Raw genomic sequence first — 16,303 nt, forward strand, 5'->3', positions numbered from 1 at the left:
TCTTTTTTTCTTGTGCAAAGTCCTGGGTCCCTTCCTCAGTACCATAAAAAGAAAAAAGTCTCTTAAGCCCTGTCTTTCTACTGCACGCACTGGGCGCTGACTCTCATGAGCCCAGTCAAGAGCATGAGTCAGGCTAGGAGTGCTCTGGGTACCTGGAGGGATTTTGTGGGCATCTGAGCAGTTCTGCAGGAAGGTCAGCTAGGATTCTTGGGGAAGCTGCATAGTGACTCAGAAGAAGGCCACACATTCTAGGCACAGATGTACCCAAGTTCTTCCCTTTTCTTGATGGCTTAATGCAAGGAGTGAGGGTCTAGGGCAGGTGCAGGTTCACCCCCAGCTGTCTCAGGTGGCAGGGTGTCCCCACATACAGCCAGGACTCAGGACGTATGAGCCACTTGCTTTCAGTGGCCCATTGACACCTCCTCTGGAGCATAATAGCCTTTGGGGCCAGGGTCCCAGTGGCCTACTCCTCACAAGCTGTGTTACTGGTTTCCAAGGCAGGAACCTTGCCTGGGAGCTGCCTGAGGCTTCAAGAGCTCAGGAACAGTCTTACTGCTCCTCCATACTCTGCAGTCTTCTCACCTTTATTCTGGTTTTCTTGCTTGTGACACATACTACGAAGAGTGTCACGTGAACAGTCCATGAATGTTGTAGTGTCCAAGAGCAATCTTGTAGTGACACCCCCAGCCCCTTTATGCAAGTCTCTGCCTGGCATCTTGCTCCTTGGTTCCCCTACCCCCCACCCTTGGTTTCTTAATTCAGTTCCACCCATGATAAAGAAGTTGCAGGAATGACCAATGTAAGTGGTTCAGCAGAGCTAAGCTTGCTGTACCAGAGAAATTGGGACACAAAAATGGGAGGGAAACGTGGGGCAAGTTGTAGTAAACCTAAGAAGTAAGATTGGTATGTCTCTCCTGTTTAGAACAAAAGAAAGAAAAGGAGGAAGAATCAGGACACTACTGCTTCCTCAGAGCAGGGTTCCTTGGCCCCATCGCCTTCCATTCCCCAGAGTCCAAATTCACCTTCACACCCTTGGTCCCAGGACGCAGCCCTGGCCCAAAGCCAAGCCCCGCATGCTGGTCCATCTGGCCAGTGCAGGGGTGCAGCCACAGGAGATGTGGCTCAGAGCAGGCCAGCACCACAGGACCACACGGAAGAAATGGATCTCCACACTTCCACACCCTCTGGGGCCAGGAGCCTCTCTCAGGAGGTGTCTGGGCCACCCACATCTATCTGCAAAGCCCACCCTAAGCCTGAAGATGCTGCTCAAGGGCTCCCGCTGCCTGAGTCCAAAGGGGATTCTGAGCCTCAGAAAGAAGCACAGAGGGCCAGGCAGCACGTGGAGGTCCCAGCCTCTGGGGTGAGTATAGTGAGTGGTGGCCAGGGGCATGGGACTGGCCCTCGCACCTTTGGTATGCCATGTGGGTGAGACGTTACTTCTCTATCTGGGAGGGCAGCTGTGGAGGCAAGAAGGGACTATTGATCCTACACTCGGCATTAAGGCCAAAGCTGATCTTAAGCCGTTGGGGCAGAGCAGCCTTTCCATTTGTCTCTGTGGCTCAGACCCCAGGAGTCTGGGGTCTTTATTTCCTCCAGAGAGTTCACACTACAGCTGAGCCAGATATTCCAGTTAACAGGACTGGGAAACAAATGAAAGATAAGGTTCAGTCGCAGCAAATGAGCTGCCGGCAAGTCCCCCTGCTTCCAAGGAACAGTGCCAGGTACAAGTTTCTCTCCAGGGTGGGCTGGGGGACACTGCTTGGCCTTCCCGGCCCCTTCTGCTATAGCCAGTCACTAGCCCATCTTCAGTCTGATTGTGTGGCACGTTATGGAGAGCTAGGGACAGTGCAAAGGAGATCAAGCCTTCCTTTAAGGAGCTCTCATTCTTGATGGGGGAAGACTGAGGCCAAGCCAGGCAACAGGAAATGAGCTGAGAAAAAGAGCATGGTTGGTACCAGGAGGGTCCCCAGGAATGTGATGGTTGGTGCCGTGAGGGAAGGTGGCCCCTCAGCCAGGGAAGCTGGATGAGGCTTCCAGGGAGGTGCTGGGGGAGCAGAGGCTAGAGGGAATGAGGGGTGAGCTTTGGGGTCCCTGGGGACACATTCAGATGAAAGAATTGGCGTGCTAAGGCCTGGGGTTATCTTGTGGCAGCCTGTTCTCAAGGGAAGGAACTAGTGTGCTCAGGAGTGAGAGAGGGAGGAGGGCCCAGGCAAGGTTAGGGAAGGGTCCTGAGAGGCCATGGAAGTGGACTGGAAGGACTGGACAGTCCACCTGGGCTGCTGTGAGATGCATGGCTGAGGGGCAGCCTTTCAGGCTGGGGCTTGGTTGCTCATTTCAGGAGCGTGAGACCAAGGACGGGTTGGCTGCTCCTGGAGAAAAACCAGGTGAACACAGCTCAGAACACAAAGACTTGAGGAAGCCAGAAGGGAGTGACAAAAGTTACACAGCTGCTGTGACAAAGGAGAAGGAGCAGAAGAACCAGAAGGCCAGCACTCAGGCCATCCCCTCAAGGTACCAGGCTGCCCCGCCCAGGCACAGGGATGCTGTCCGCACCTGTTGAGGGCCCCTATGACAAGTCCAGCTGTGGGGTTTGCAGGGGAGGTGGCTAGCCAGGTTGGGGTTTCACACTCTCTTTTCCTCTTCTTGGCCGCTCATGGTGGGCAGTGGCCAGGTGTGAAAATGACCAGTAGAGAAAGAGGAGGTGGGCTGGGCCAGGAGCAGTTGGTGACCAACTGCTTCCTTCCCTCTTCCAGCTGGCTGAACCCGGAGGAGGGGATCACCGTGTATTTCCATGTCATCATTCCCAAGCATGTCACTTTCGACCCCATGCTCCACACTGTGTTCATCAGGGGAGGAGAAGAGCTTGGACAGCCCGAGTGGAGTGACGCTTGCGAGATGTACTACACTGAGTGAGTCCTGGGGCCCCCATTCCCCTTGGTGTTTGTTAGAGGTGATCAGTGAGTCCCCAGGGTCCCCCTGCTCCCTGGGTGAGTGTGTTTGATACTCCCAGCATGCATTCTTTGTCTCACTTTGCCATGGCTCTTTTTTCTGTTCTAAGTAGAAAGGAAGCCCTTCCCTGTTCTAGACATGCCATCTTGGTCAGTGTGCATTCTATAATTTTGGGTCTATGTTCCTGGGGTGTTTGAGAACAAAATCTTCTGATGTGAGACTTCCGGATAACTGGCCAGTGTCTGTTGATTTCCAGGGACTTACATGAGTACGGGTCCCTCATCGAGGGCAGCATTGTCATTCCCAGGCAGAGCCTGGATAGAGCCATCCCTTACAAGTACGTCCTTCACTGCGGCCAAGGTTCCAACTGCACCGTGGAGTATGAGTACATCTACGAGCAGCCGCAGAAGGCGGGCGAGCACGTGAACCGCTGCCTGTGTGTCAAGTCCTCCCTCCTGCACTCCGGAGGTAAAGGGCCTCTCCCATGGCACATGTGTCCTGGCCTGGGTGGGGCTGTGTGGAGCAGACTGCCTGATCTGCATGGGTCCTCTGTTGTGCGCTGCCCCTGCTGTGGTTTAACTTAGGTGAGAGAGGAAATGGGAAGGAGAGAGGACGAAGCCAAAGGAAGGGTTGGGGCTGTGTGCAAGGTGGGCCTAGGTACCAGGCAGACTCTGGAACAAAGCAGGGAACAGGGAGCTGCTGGCTGGCCCTTCCTGGAGGCGTCTAGGTGGTGACCAGAAGCAGGACAATGTGTCGAGAGCCTCCCTATGGGCCTCTGTATTTGTCCTCATCACATTTTGCTGGTGGCACTTGGGTGGCTTCCACATTCCATCTGCTGAATCTTTGGAAAGAACCCTCTGCACCTCTTCAGTCCCTCAGCAGCTCTTCCTTGGTGAGCCTCTCTGCAGATACTGGCTGTCCTGTCCTGCCTGGGCACCTAGCTCTATCCTGAACGACCTCCGAGACCCAGAATTTTAAAAATATGTTTTCTGGGCTGGCCTCAAGTGTCTGGGCTCCAACTAGAAAGGAAGCCCTCCTGCCTCATCCTCTTGAGTGGCACTCCGAGGACTTCAGCTTTGAGGCGAAACTGGACTTCATCAGATAATTCCACAAGGAAAGATGGAGCTTCTTCTCTGACAATTCCCACAAAGAGAGGGGCTAGAGTGGGCTTAAGGAGAAGCTCGGGAGGAGGCCATGCCCAAATCAGCATATGAACCCTGGCCAACTGTCACCTGGCAGGGTAGGAAAGGACAGGGTAGAGCTGCGGTGGCAGGGCCTACCAATGTGACAGTAGTGTGCAGTAGCTTAGGGCCTCCTAATCTGATCTCCATCTTGTAGTCTTCCTGCTTCAACCCTGGAGTTACTAGGATTACAGGCATGTACTATCATGCCCAGCTCTCTACCCTCTTATAGGTTTTCTCTCTTTTTTTCATTCTCTTTCTTTTTTTGACAGTGTTGGAGGTGGAACCTAGGGCCTTGTTCATGCTAGACAAGTGTTCTACCTCTGGTCTACCTCTAAGCCAGATCCCTAGCTCTTTTATTCATTTTTAAATTTTGAGTCACGTTTTCCTAAGTTACTCAGGCTGCCCACAAATTTTGGATCCCCCTGGTTCAGCCTCCTAAATTGCCTGGAGTTCAGCCGTGCAACCACAGTGCTTGGCTAACCACTTTTGTTTTCTAATTATTTTACAGTTAATGTCATTGGGTTTTCTTGGTCTATAATTGTGTCACTTGCAGTTGGTCCTCAGAATAGCCATAAATTCAGCCCTTGCCCTGTACTGGGCACCTGCTAGTGGCTTGTGGCTGTTGGGTGATCTGCGCTGTTCTCTTTGGGGTGGGTATTGCTGTTCCACTATGCACCCTGTTCATTTACCAGAACAGTACTTAGTTGCTAGTGAGGGATGAAGTTTTGGTATAAAAAATGTTTAACCTGCATATGGTCATGTTTAAAGCTTTTACCAGGCTTTCTGAACTGCATGGCTAAGCAGAGACTTGGTTTTAAGCTCATCACTGGATTGTCTAGAATTTCTCTCTGCAGGGGCATGACCTGCCCATGGTAGCTGATGGAGTGAGTTCTGATCACTTCAGTTTACCAGACTTGTTTTCCTTCCTTCCTTTAATCCTCTGACTGTACTCCCCTGTTTCTGTTTATTTTTCAGAAGGGTTCTCTAAGTTGCTAAGGCTGACCTTCAACCTGTGATTCTCCTGCCTCAGCCTCACTGGCATTATAGACATGTGCCACTGTGCCTGGCTGCTCCCCTGTGTTTCTGTCTTCTGGGGTGGTACCTTGGGTTGGTGGATTTTGAGATCTTAAGTGTGACATTTGTCTTGCTATCACCCATAGACTGGCATCAATATGATGACATAATTTGCATGAGGCCTCCTGGGACACTGGAGAAATTTCAGAACCTCTTCACTAATAAGATAAAGAAGGAGCTGTTGAAGGGGAAGAAGATGGCAGCCGAGATCATGCTGGGCCGCATCTTCAGCATCCTCCAGACCTGGAACCCCATCAACCTGAGGAACTTCTTTACCCAGTTCCGGCAGTTTTACTCTGTTGTCCGAGTGCCTATGATTTCTGAAGGGAAAGCACAGCCCTGGCATAGCCTGGGCCTCAGAGAGGAAGAGGTATCAGTCTTCCCCCAATCACCAGTAGCTCTGGTGTGGGTCGTCAGGGTCCCCTGACCTACTAGAGGCATATAGAGACCCTGTGACTAAGTAGGGCAGGTGTAGAGGGGTCAGGAGGACCTTTCCATCCCTTTGTTTCTGCACCACCTCTTGGGAATTCTCTCCTTATCTCTCCTCCTGATTGTACCCATGAGCCTCATTCCCAGCACCAATCTTGCATTCTTTCCGGGCTTAGGCAGAGTTGAAAGAAAAGGTGGAGCCCATCCTTTCCCCTTCAGCCACACTGTGGCTTGGAGACAGAGCTGGCACTCAAAAAAGTTTGACATTGAGCTCTCATGAGCATCCAGGGGCCTCCCAGACCCCCTCACTACACTGTTTGAGACTGAGCATCGATGTGCTCCTGCTGCTCCAGAAGCCCAAGTGCTGGGGAGGTGGGAAGTGGGGCAGATGGGACCCTCCCCAGAGCTCTCTGTCCTCAGGGCCTTGATCCCCTGCCCAAGGGGCCCTCCAGCCTCCAGGGCATGCACTCCATAGTCATGCCTCTTCTTTCCCCCTGCATCAGGTGAAGAAACACCTGTGGAAGTATTTGAAAAAGCAGATGAGACCATTTCTGGAAGGAAAGAGTGGGGTGCCCTGCCTGAAGGGTGCCCTGTGAAGAGCAGACTGAGGATGGGTCTGATCATTCTCTTCCTGGTGGAAGATACCAAACTCTGCTTATTGGAGCGTGACCTGACCTCACTGTGCTCCATTCTCTGCCCCAGTCCCTGCTCACCAGATGCCCTGCATAGCGACCTCCACCACATCCTGTTCACATCTGAGAGGTATCCCATGGTTTTTTGTTTTGTTTTGTTTTGTTTTGTCAGAGGTTTCATAGGCATTTATCATGATTTTTATCTGACTATAGAGATAAGTGCTAGTCAGAGAAAGGCTGAGTGCACACTGGGGAAAAATAAAACCACAGTCATGTTACCACTTGCTCCTGTCACTTTCCTGGCATGTATGTCATTGCTAGTGTTGTTAAATTCAGTATTCTCCTGAATACCCTGACTTCAAAAGGCTTCACAGGGCCAGGTACCATGGCAACACTGTCATCCCAGCTACTTGGAAGGTTGAGCCCAAGAGCTTAAGACTAGCCTGGGTAACTTAGTGGAACCCCATCTGGAAAAATAAATGAATAATATAAAGTACATGACAGAAGTGCTCCTTGGAGGACCTTCCTCTTCACGCTCAGCATTCCTTAGCACTGGGGCCCAGGCCTGCCTGTAGGTATCACCTACCTCAGCTGCGGAATCCACAGGGATGCTGTTCCTGCTGTCCCACCTGTGCTGGTGGAAGGACACTGCCCCTGCTGGGTCAGCCATGGCCTTTTATGTGGTAGGGGAGACCTCTTCTGAGCTGCTGTGATTGGAGGATCAGGGCCTCTTCTGCTTCTGTTTGGTTTGAGCTTGGGTAACATCAGGTGGCCTTTCCTGAGCTCTTAGCACCTGTGGGTTTCCTAAGTTTTAAAGACCCAGGCAGTTGCTGTGTCCTGTATGAAAGAGAGACAGAGGTAAAGAAATCTACAAATAGCTGTACATGGGTGTGAGAGAAGGAAGAAACATCAATTTTTGTGCCCGTGGAACACACACCATGTGCCATTCCTTCTAAAACATAGCTGGGCATGGTGGCATGTGCCTATAATTCCAGTGACTCAGGAGACTGAGGCAGGAGGATTACAAGTTTAAGCTTCAGCAACTTAGGGAGGCCCTGTCTCAAAATAAAAAAGGTTGGAGATATAGCTTAGTGGTAGAATGTCTCTGGGTTCAATCCCAGTTTAAAAACAAAAACATTTGCTTTGTGTTTAGGTCCACCATTGCCAGACTGCCTGGTTCAAACCCTAGGTCCTATGTGAATTCGTTGGTTTGAAACTGAGCACCTCAATACTTCAGCTGTATGGTGTGGGTGGAAATGACCTTAGTGGGTGTCTTTTGGCATTTGTGATATCCTGGTGCATTGGGTTGGGGGCCAGGAACTTGTCCCCCTTGCCACCCTTTGACTCTTGGTCTGGGACTCGGTCCATGTGTGTAATGCTCCTTTTGCTGGGTGCAAGTGGCTGTCCCTTCCCTCCTGGGACATCAGACCACAGGGAAGGTTGGACACAGCCATCCATAGCTCATGGTAGGTCTTGGTTCTCTTCCAGATGGCAAGTGAACTTGGTCAACCTGTGCCAAAGATGCATGGTTGCAAGGGTCGTCGACTGGCTGGGCATCCTCCCTGTCCTGCACTACTGTATGCAGCTGGACCCTCCAAGAAAGGACTCTGTGAACCAGTCTGAGGACATCTGGGCTGCCCTCAAGGGAATCTCCTTCTCTCAGTTTCAGAAAGAATTGCTAAATGAGTAAGTTGTAAAGCTGCATTTATGTAAGCACATCTTGGAATGATTCATCAGCACTTTGCCATGGAGCTACATCCCCAGTTCTCCTTTAAATTTTTAATTTTTGAAGCTGGGCATGGTGGCACATGCCTGTAATCCCAGTAACTCAGAGGTTGAAGCCGGAGGATTGTGAGTTCAAAGTCAGCCTCAGCAAAAGCAAGGCGCTAAGCAACTCAGTGAGACCCTGTCTCTAAATGAAATACAAAATAGGGCTGAGGATGTGGCTCAGTGGATAAGTGCCCCTGAGTTCAATCCTCAGTACCACCCCCGACCAAAAAAAAAAAAAAAAAAGATTTAATTTTTGAGATGGGTCTTGCTAAGTTGCCTGGCCTGGCCTGAACTCATAATCTTCCTGTCTCTGAAACAACTGGGATCACTGGCATGGCCAGTGTACTATGCAGTCTTTCTCTTGTGACTGTACTAATATGTGTTTACTCATTTGTGTGACAGATACTTAGCAACTCTGTGTATCCCAGGACTTAGCCCTGAGTACCACAAATCTTAGTTTCTGACCTCTAACCTTGCCTTTTACCTGAAGTGGTGGGTGATGAGTGCATTTGGTAGAGCTGGAACAAGCTTCTCCTTTTGCTAGCCATAAAGCTCAGGCCAGAGAACTGGCCAGGAAAAGCAGAGTACTTCCACATTCTCTGCTGTCTGATTGTGAGGGCATTGCGGTGTCCCTTGGGTGGGAAGCTCAGGCCTCCTGGAGTGGAAGTCTTGGGTGGGCAAGGGTACACAGACAATGGCTTGCCCTGATCCCAGGTCTTAAAGGCACAAGTGTATCCAGGCTTTGCCAGGCCCCCCCTGGGTGGGATGGGGGGTGGGCTTGAACACTTCTGTCCCCACTGAGAACTGTGCTTCATCAGGAGAAATGGTACTCACAGATGCAAAACTCCAAACTAAATAAATGATAAACTGGAATACTAAGCAACATGCATTCCACCAATTTAAAAAGCCAGAATAAGGCCAGGGCTGGGGCTGGGGCTTAGTGATAGAGCACTTATCTAGCTTGGCCAAGGCAATGGGTTCCATCCTCAGTACCACCAAAAAGAAAAAAAGTCAGAGCAGGAGTCACAGAGGAATCGAGAGCAAAGGTACCAAGTAGAACTGTGTAGGTGGAGAATCAAATCCAATCCCAAACCAAGAGCCTGAGAGGAGGAGCCAGCAGATCCAGATCCATAGCTCTGTAGAGCTCTGTGCCTCCTCTCCAGCAACTGGTAAAACAAATGGCAGGAGAATGAATATGGTACAGATGTTGGGGACAAAGCTACAGACCCAGATGGCACCAAGGGACTCCAGCGCCCTGCATGGCAGGTGTGCCCGTGGGCACATGCAACAAAACAGCTGCATTCTGAGCTGAACCACTCTCAGTACCCTGAAGGTGCTGCAGTCCAAGGGTGCAGATTCCTAACCACAGCTCAGCAGATGGCTCTCTGGAAAATCCTTATATGCCTGGATATGTTAACAGCATGCTTCTAAATAAGATCATCTTAGAGTGAGGAAAGGTTCTTCAAAGAAGACATGGAAAGCACAACTACATAAGAAAAATCGAAGGGGGCTGGGCTGTGCTCAGTAGAAGAGGACTGCCTGGCATTGAGTGAGGCCCTGGGTTGCCTCCCCAACACCACAAAAAAAAGTTTTTGAAATCAAATTTAAGTTCAAAACTTAAAGAAAGTAAATCTGAATTAAACATGAAATCATCACTGTACTCATTTCCACATACAGATAACTGCCATGTGTGGAATAACCTATCCCCTTGCCCACCCCATCCACTGGGAGCCAGGTGCCATCATTAGGGATAAAGGCAGTGAGCTCAATTGTTCCCATCACTTATCTAGTTTTGAAACCTTTTGAAATGAAAGCCAAATGGAAATGATTTTTAAAATTTATTTTTTTTGGTGCCAGGGATTGAAACCAGGGGTACTCAACTATGGAGCCATATCTCTAGTCCCTTTTTAATTTTTTTTTTTTTGAGACAGGACCTCACTAAATTGCTGAGGGTGGCCTTGAACTTTTGATCCCCCTGTCTCAGCCTCCTAAGTTGCTGGGACCACAAGTGTGCCATACACTTGGCTATTTTATTTAGTTTTCATTTGATTCACTCTGTATGTCTGGTTCCAAGATGCATTGATATCTACTTTAAAATCTGAGCATTCTGGGCCTTCCCAGCCTTGCTTTTCCTTGTCTTGAGTCTGTTCAGTGCTCTCACTGCTGCCCTCGTCTCTGTCCTGGTTTCTTCATTCAGGAGCAAGTTTCTTGACTTCATGGAGAGCAGGAAGCAGTTGCTGTATATGGATGAGTATCTCTTTCGATCCTGGTTCAGTTTGCTGCCTCTGAGAAGCCTGGTTTCCTATATGGAAAACTCCACTGAATATTTGAGTCTCATGCCTGCTAGGGTCCTGGACTGTTTTCTAGGGACTCACTACAGGCTGCAACGGCTTCAGAAGATCTCTAAGATCTCAGAAGATCTCTTGGAGGTTTGTGGTTGGAAGTAGATTGTCAGGTCCTTGCTTAGTAAAAGCAGGTCACACACTGAACATTGAATGCTTGTGGGTCTTCTGTCCTGAAGGGCAGGTTGGGGGAAGTGCTCAGAATTGCTGAAATAAGAAGTCATTATTTCTTAGGGTTAAAGTTTGACTTCCCAGAGTTGATTCTGGTTTAGTATATAGAGGACAAGGGAACAGTAGCCGTTTGTTAATTATGATTGTTGGAAGGCTCTGTGAACATCACATGTGTCATAGTTGCTGTCTTTCCTTTTATGCTTTTTGGGGTAAAGAAAATGGTATAAGGGCTGGGATGCAGCTCAGTGGCAAAGCCCTGGGATTGATCTCCAGTTCCAAAAAGAAAAAACAAAAAAAAGAACCCCAACCAAAAAAAAAAAAAAAAAAAAAAAAGAAGAAGAAGAAGAAAACGCTACGAATTTATAGCCTGCATTTTACCAGTGGAAAATGAAGATTGGCCCTTGAGCCCTTGAAGTCTCATGTGCAGGGAGAACAAGTCAAGTCCCCGTGCCTTTCTCTCTTCTCAGCATAACAGCTGTTTTCTGGTTGAAACTTTCATATTTCCTTTTCTCTTCCCTGCCTTAGCATGTCAGGAATGTTTTCAAAATGCTCATGTACCTCGTGAACATCTATCAGGACATGTAAGTAGAACAGCCAATTACTATGGGGCTCTTATGTTGTGTGGGCTGCCTCGTGTCAAAGTGGGAGGGTGGTACACTGGCAAGTGCCCCAGTGTCCTCTGCAGTTGCCAATCCAGCCATCCAGGTTTTTCTTTTTTCTTTTTCTTAAAAAAAAAATGAATAGGGCTCTGGATGTACCTCAGGGATGGAGCACTTGCCTAGCATGTGCAAGGCCTGGGTTCAGTCTACAGAACTAAAAACAAACAAACAAAAAAGCAAATCACATTCTTGGGTGCTGAGATTTTGCTTCATTCCCACCCAATCTTTTGGCCTTTGTGTTTTCATTTATTTTTAAATGATCACTTTCATAGTGCATAGTGTATGCGTCCTGCATTTTTTAAATATTTGCTTCTATGGTTTTTGTAAGTTGGGCCAGTTTAAAACAAAAATCAAAGGTTGCCTTGCAGAATCATTTACTCCAACCCCTGTGCGTGACCTTTGCCACCTGGAGGAATAGCACATGAAACACAGAACAGGAATGTGCACCAGGGGCCCAGGTGTTCCTGGAGCCTCTCAGCACTGTTGGTCTCCCTCCTCTGAGCCCCTGGGATGTCTGGACGTGGGGCACAGCACAGGGTCTCCCTGCACGACAAGTCCCTGTGACTTTGCAGGGTTCTTTCTCGTATCACCAGGCTGTCAATTAGTAAATGTGAAACCCTTTCACACCAAGTGGAAGAAATTCCGTACACAGTGCACACTCTTCTTCTAGTACCCTCCCTCTCTCCCTTCTGTATCTGATTTTTTTCTTAAGTTATATTTAAATTATTAGAAAGATTCATCCTTTGCTATTTTTTTGAATAAGGGAATGTATTTGAAAAATATTTTAACTTGGTTTTGATTGAGTTCCAACTGCTGAGCTAAGTCAAAATGACTGTGTTCCTTTCTTATTTCAGTCACAGCTTTAAGGCTTATTGTAATGATAGCCTAGAGGAGATCAAGTAAATGCCTTACTTGTGGTCATTTATTTTATTTTAAGTAATTAATTCATTTGCAGTACTGGGGATTGAACCCAGAGGCTTTTTACCACTGAGCCACACTCCAGCCCTTTTTGTTTCTTATTTTGAGATAAGGTCTTGCTAATTTGCTGAGGCTAACTTTGAATTGGGCCATTCTCCTGCCTCAGCCTCCTGAGGCGCTGTGAGTACAGGCATACTTGTACATCTAAAAAAGGAGAAGGGACTGGTAATTGATTGATAATTGGTATTGTTTTCTCATTTCCCAGTGACGTCAATGATCTCTCTGGATCCTGGTGGGGGTAGGATTCTTGAGAAGACCTCATTAGAGTCCTACTTGACTGTGTGCCTGAAGCTCCATGAAGCTGTCTGCAGGATCACCAAACGCCTGAGGTTTTACGAGATCCCTGCCTTGTCTGCCGAGATCATTTGCAGAACTATTGGACTTAGACTTCCAGTGGTGAGTTATGTCCCAAATGTCATGCCCAGGAGAGGTCTGAGATTCCATGCAGTCTGATTTGGAAGGGAACTTGGGGTATTTGGGGAATCCTGGATGAGACAGAGTGGTCAAGTCAGCTGTCAGGTATTTATTTGGCACCTCCTAGATACTGGGTTCTGTTTTGTGCAGACTACACACTTAGCTCTTAGCCTCACAAAAAAGATGACCCATTCTTTGTCCTTGATTCTATTGTTCACAGAAAACTAGGGCCTGTTTCCCCCTAAAAAAGCACATATCTATGCCTCATCTTCCCTGCCAGAACCCTTCTCTTCATGTTGCCACACAACATGGCAGTACAGCCCATGTCCTGCTGCCCTGCTCAGGCCCCTGTGCCCCTCAACCTGAAGTCATCCTCCCCCTCATGCCCCAGAGGGAACCAGACTTTGATTTCTGCCACTGGAGATGCTCTGCCCTTGGCCTTCACACTCAGTTCTCTCACCTGTGTCTCAGGGCAGCTTTCCTGCTGCTGTATTGGGAGCTCTGCGTTGCTATGCAGCGTCTCCACCATGGGTCCTGAGCTTCTGCTGTGGGTGATGCAGAGTGGCATCTCAGGCGACTCTTTTTTTTCTTTTTTTTCAGTGAGTTTAATACAATATTTATTGATTTCTTTTTTTTATTGATTGTTCCAAACATTACAGAGTTCTTGATGAATCATCTTTCATACATTTGACTCCATTGGGTTTTGAACTCCCATTTCTACCCCATATACAGATATCAGAATCACATCTGTTACATACTCACATTTTTACCTAATGGCATATTAGTGACTGTTGTAATCTGCTATCTTTTGTATCCCCTACTATTCCCCCCTCCCCTCCCCTCCCACCTTCCCTCTCTGCCTCCTCTGCTGTTGTTCAATTCTCACCCTTTTATTCCCCCTCCCCCTTGACCATCATAACCTCTTATACTTTTGTGTATCATTGAAGGTCTTCTACCATTTGCATACTTTCTTTTTAAACTTTTTCCACTTCAGAACTGTGACATCAGGAATGGAGATGGTTAAGTCTATATTTTCACTTTATTCCTTTCAGCCTTTATTCTTTAAAATACCACAGACACACTCTATTTTTTTTTTTTTTTATGCCAGGGTTGAACCCTGGGGTGCTTAACCACTGGCCACATTCCTAGCCTTTTTTTTTTTTTTGTATTTTATTTAGAGACAAGGTCTTACTGAGTTGCTTAGAGCCTTACTAAGTTTCTGAGGCTGGCTTTGAACTTGGGATCCTCCTGCCTTGGCCTTCTGAGCCACTGGGATTACAGGCACTAAGAATGATTACTGATAAGGTGTCTGCCTTCTCCCAGGTGGTACTATTTTATCCATCCCAGGTTAGTGCCAGTTCCCAATAGATGATGCTTTGGAAGTTTGTCAGTTATTTAGGATTTACTTTTTTGCAGAAGGAAATGTCCCCATTTGTTGTTTGGGGTCCCAGATCTGTGGTCACAAATGCTCTACCTGTGCTGCAAAAAAAAAAAAAAAAATGCAGTATTAAAACAGAAACATACCGGGGCAAGTGGGAGCCTCTTGTCGGATGGTCATCTAGGCGGCTGCCATGAGGACCAGAGCACAGTTCAGGGCCCTGCTGCTTGTTCATCCTCAGGGTTGTTCCTGCAGTTCATTTATTGACCACCTCTGTACAGCCCTGGATGACACTAGGATGGGTCAGTATGGGACTGGGGCCACTTTTGGAGTTGGTGGAATGCTCGAGGCCTAGTACCAGGGAAATGCATGCCCCGCTGAGGCATCCAGATTGTCCTGGAAGGTGCTGTGCTGTTCAAGGACATTGTGCAAGGGCCCCTGTTTCAGTTTCCCTTGAGACCCCTCACGCTCTCCTGCCCTGCTTTCACCTGTGCCCTGTGCTCTGGTTACCCTGCCTGGAGCCCTGTTGTTGGTATGCCTCCCCAGCTCCTTGTGTTTCTCCACCTTGGCGCTTACTGTGGCTGAGGACCATGCTCTTCCCGCTGTCTGAATGGGTCATCTCTTCTACTCTGGTTGGTTCCTTCCTGCAGGAATGGCATCTGCTTGGTCACCTCATCAGTTTGCCCAGATGGAGGCACCAGGGTGGTTCTGTGAGCCTTGAGGGGGGCAGGAGGTGGCAGACCCAGGTTTTGTGGGCTCTGTAAGAGCACAAGCTGTGCAGCCCTCAGGGGCTCAGGAGAGGCCTCTCTAAAGAGGGGCCTGATGCTGGAGTTGCATGTGCTCCCTGGCAGATACCTCTGGAGTGCAAAGAGGGGCTGAGGGAGTGACAGGACACCAGAGGCCTTGAGTCCCCAAAGGGGGTGGTTCTGTTGGTGTGGTGGTAGAGGAGAGGAGGAGAGAAAGTGGCTGTCCCCACAGAGTTGCCAAGGGAAAGGACTGGCTGGCCTCAGGCCAGAGAGGGTTTACTTCACATCCCTGAGGAGTGGGTGCCAGGAGTTTGCATGGTCCACTGGCCCTGGGTTCTCTGGAAGCTCTCTGCTCATGGGTCCATTCTTCTCACCTGATCTGGAGAAAGCACAGGGCTCTTATGTGTGCTCCCGCTGCTGGAGGCTCTTGTTGAGGTGGAGTCTGCTCAGGGACCTATAACACCCAGGCCTTCTCCTCTCCTCTCCCATGTGGCCCCTTTTAGGGGAGCCCAGGGTTTTGGAGAAATGACAGTGCTTGTGTCAGTTGGGCTTCCAACAAGGACAGAGCTAGGAGATGGCTTGGGTGTGGGGAGGAGCAGAGCAGAGCTGGTAAATCTTTTATGTGCCCACAGGACTTGGTAGAGGACCTGGGAGCCACAGCCAGGAAAGGCTTACTGACAGTTGTCCTCCAGGGTGTTCTGGCCATCACAAGATCCTGGCTGCACACAGTGTTAGCAAAGAACATGTTCTGGAAAGGTTCAACTGTCCTGTTCACATACCCTGAGGAAATCCAGGTAAGCTTTGCCTGAGGCTGCAGAGTCTCCACAGGCACCAGGGTGGGGAATCACAGAGCTGTGGCCCATCACCAATTATTTGGTCCCAAGGCCTGAAGGCTTGGGCTCATCCTGTACCTTGCCTCTGGCCCTGGCCCCTACTCTGAGGACAGGACATTGCCCTTTGCCTGTCAGGAAGTCGGTAGGATGGCGTGCAGTCACGCTGAGGCAGGGGTTGCCAGGAGGACCATCTGCTTCCGGTCTGAGGCTGCAAGCCAGCAGTGCGGCACTGGAAAAAGAAGGCCAATATGATAGGAAGTGCCTTCAGCTGGCAACTGAGTGAAGCCATTTGACAGGATGAACTCTACCCCCAAAGCCTGGGACATGGGAAGGACTCCACAATAGGCACCCCAGTGATGGTAAGGATGACTAAGACCCTGTGGGATCTGGGAGCCTGAGTTCTTAGAGGGCTGCAGTGGAAGGAGGTGGAGGCAGGAGGTCCTGCCCACCCCAGGCCTGCTCTTCAGCCTGGCTGCCTTATTCCCTGTCCTGGAAGTGGAAGATTGTTCCCCTTCAGACACAGTCTTCCAGGGAGACTGTGGAACCTGCTCATAGTCTTCACACAGAGTTGGGAGCAGGACTCATTGTGATGTGAGGCAGGGGTACCCCAACTGTATAGATTAGGATGGGCACAGGGCCAGAGAGTTGTTCATTTCAATCAAGGACAAAAAAAATCCTCCTCCAACTACTTTATGAAGTTTGATACCATCAGACTGAAATTCCAGGAAAACACAATTGGATTAT

The 16,303-nt window shown here is 49.1% G+C and overlaps 1 pseudogene across 1 annotated transcript in view; it reads left to right on the forward strand.

Moving 5' to 3' along the window:
- The first annotated feature begins 2,290 nt into the window (after positions 1-2,290).
- The window catches only part of LOC144369673 (E3 ubiquitin-protein ligase RNF213-like), a 66,391-nt pseudogene continuing 52,378 nt past the window's right edge, over positions 2,291-16,303 (forward strand). Inside the window, exons 1-9 of the transcript XR_013429431.1 lie at positions 2,291-2,511; positions 2,754-2,909; positions 3,206-3,417; positions 5,294-5,577; positions 6,140-6,398; positions 7,757-7,954; positions 10,236-10,467; positions 11,077-11,132; positions 12,431-12,584. The product of XR_013429431.1 is annotated as an E3 ubiquitin-protein ligase RNF213-like (transcript). The remainder of the gene's footprint in view (positions 2,512-2,753; positions 2,910-3,205; positions 3,418-5,293; positions 5,578-6,139; positions 6,399-7,756; positions 7,955-10,235; positions 10,468-11,076; positions 11,133-12,430; positions 12,585-16,303) is intronic.

Source organism: Ictidomys tridecemlineatus, chromosome 13 (assembly GCF_052094955.1).
Source record: "Ictidomys tridecemlineatus isolate mIctTri1 chromosome 13, mIctTri1.hap1, whole genome shotgun sequence".
In the NCBI taxonomy this organism is placed as follows: Eukaryota; Metazoa; Chordata; class Mammalia; order Rodentia; family Sciuridae; genus Ictidomys; species Ictidomys tridecemlineatus.